The 2694-nt window shown below is 43.1% G+C and overlaps 1 long non-coding RNA gene across 1 annotated transcript; it reads right to left on the bottom strand.

Moving 5' to 3' along the window:
- Positions 1–205: 205 nt before the first annotated feature.
- On the bottom strand, positions 206–1641 carry LOC135051336 (uncharacterized). Its single transcript, XR_010242191.1, has 3 exons — positions 1565–1641; positions 1331–1443; positions 206–1230 (listed from the first exon to the last, which is right to left on the bottom strand). It is a non-coding gene; the product is annotated as an uncharacterized LOC135051336 (long non-coding RNA).
- Between the last annotated feature and the right edge of the window lie 1053 nt (positions 1642–2694).

Here is a 2694-nt window from a genome sequence, read left to right as displayed (position 1 = left end):
ATACAAGGTTTTTCTCCTGTAATTGCTCACTATTTGCACAGCTGCATAAGTTTCTGACGGAACCTTGCACTGAAATGATTCGTCCCCAAAATCTGTTACAGTATGTGTGAATTATATAGTTCTATTAAATAAATAAATAAAGGTTCAACCATCATTCCTCATTTCTGTTTTATTAATGACTTAACAGATACTTTACAATTTAGTTTGTAACACATTCTATAAATAATAGTAAAAAACGGACTGTGGTCTCCCCCGAATACAGTATGGGGTATAAATAAATAAATACATCTTAAGTCTATTGCACCTCAGTCCTAACGATCCAGTGTCAGTCACAATCCAGGGTATCAGTATCAGAAGCTGATATCTGTGCAACCTGGCCAGTGCTATCAGAATTATAATTACAGTACTGACCCTTTGCTTGTTTTCCAATCTGTTTTTCTTGAGTACTGAGTACTGAACTCTGGCTTGTCTCCTGCACTCCGGTCTGTCTCACTTCTGTATAGTGGATTTTGTCTTATTTCCTGGCCTATTTTTCTCTTGATCACCATGTACCAGGCGTCATCCTGCTTTACTGCCATAACACCAGTCAGATCTGCTTCTGGCAAAGTCGGGTGTAGTAGGGTATGCCGGTGGCAACCAGCATACCAACACCGGAATCCCGACCGCCGGCATACCGACAGCTGGGCGAGTGCAAATGAGCCCCTTGCAGGCTTGCTGCGCTTGCCACGCTGCGGGCACGGTGCGCTATTTATTCTCCCTCCAGGGGGGTCGTGGACCCCCAAGAGGGAGAAAAAGTGTCGGTATGCCGGCGCTGATATACTGTGCGCCGGGATCCCGACAGCCGGCAAACTGAAGACCACCCGCAAGGTCAGCACTTCTCTTATAACATTATGCTTCTATTGAGTGCAGTGTGGTCTTGTTGATATTATCTAACTCTTTAGCCACCCATTCAAATGTATCCTCCTGCAACTTCAAAAGTGTTCTTTGGCTTAGGCCATCCAAACGTTCAAGCTCAGATGTCAGTTATGCAAAATTGTTTAGGGAAATTACAGGCCACTCTACTCACCACATTCCTGCCCCTTTCTGTCACAAGGATATCTGGAGTTTTAAAAAGTGTCTACACATATACAGTACATATTCTTGGGTACCATTCTTGTGTTACGTCACTGTTGGAAAGCCAGGACCTTTAAGAGAGTCTTTGATGTACTGTGTAAAGGGCACTGCGGATCCCTTGTGGCGCCATATAAATAAAGGATAATAACAATAATGTTCAGAGTTTTGTACAATTTACAACATTGGCCAGAATTTTTTGTGCTTTTATTTGTCTCACCTAAATCTTGTCACAACTTTTGTCTATTTTGTGTTGATTCATGGTTTAAGTTGTTAAGCCGTTAAGTGGTAAAGCCTTGAATCATATCTTAGTTCAATATGCTTGATGGTGACCTAAGAACCAAAGATACCTCCATGTTATCATGTTAGAGTGGATTTATCTAACAGTACATAGGTAGCCATCTAGTGGTTACAGTGCATATTGCAACAGTACAGTATCAGGCATGATTCTTACCAGTTGTGGTATTATATGAACATCCAATAAATATTGAAAATCCACAGTGTTATGTCATTGAATGAGCACAAATTACTAAAGAAAAACACAAATATTACATGTTAACTATAATTCAAACAACAATTAACATTATCAAAAATGCAAAAGCAAAACCACTAGTCATAAATTCACTCCCCATTTAGAACGAAAAAGAGTCTCTAGAAAAGACCTTCTGTTTAATCCAGACCAAGGCCAATATTTACTAAGAATTCGAGTTTGTCCGATTTGTGTTTTTTTTTCTAAATCCCAATCCGGGAATTCACTAAGCACCAATCTCGGCAGTGTTTGGACTATTCGTAATGGTTTGAATGACAACTTTCAGAAATACGAATGAATAGACCATCGGTCAAACGCGGCTGTTATTTCATAGAATACGGGAATTCACTATTCATTCGTATTTGGGTGTTAGTTTCTGAGTGCTCAAGTGCGGGTCTGTTTTTTTTCGATTCGTTAAAGAAAGCAGCAAAAAAATAGACCTGCTTTTTCCAGTCGAGTTTGGATAACCATGCACGGATCAGTGAGATCTGTGCATGGTTATCTATGGGAAAGGGTCTGTTTAGTGTAAAAACTGAAAAAAAAAATTGCGTGGGGTCCCCCCTCCTAAGCACAACCAGCCTCGGGCTCTTTGAGCCGGTCCTGGTTGAAAAAATATGGGGGGAAAAATGACAGGGGATCCCCCATATTTAATCAACCAGCACAGGGCTCTGCGCTTGGTCCTGGTTCCAAAAATACGGGGGACAAAAAGCGTAGGGGTCCCCCGTATTTTTGAAACCAGCACCGGGCTCCACTAGCCAGGTACATAATGCCACAGCCGGGGGACACTTTTATACTGGTCCCTGCGGCCCTGGCATTACATACCCAACTAGTCACCCCTGGGCGGGGTACCCTGGAGGAGTGGGAACCCCTGAAATCAAGGGGTCCCCCCCTCCAGCCACCCAAGGGCCAGGGGTGAAGCCCGAGGCTGTCCCCCCCATCCAAGGGCGGCGGATGGGGGGCTGATAGCCTTGTGAAAAAATTTGAATATTGTTTTTAGTAGCAGTACTACAAGTCCCAGCAAGCCTCCCCCGCAAGCTGGTACTTGGAGAACCACA

Source organism: Pseudophryne corroboree, chromosome 2 (assembly GCF_028390025.1).
Source record: "Pseudophryne corroboree isolate aPseCor3 chromosome 2, aPseCor3.hap2, whole genome shotgun sequence".
NCBI classification, from domain to species: Eukaryota; Metazoa; Chordata; class Amphibia; order Anura; family Myobatrachidae; genus Pseudophryne; species Pseudophryne corroboree.
This window is presented reverse-complemented; position numbering and strand designations above follow the sequence as displayed.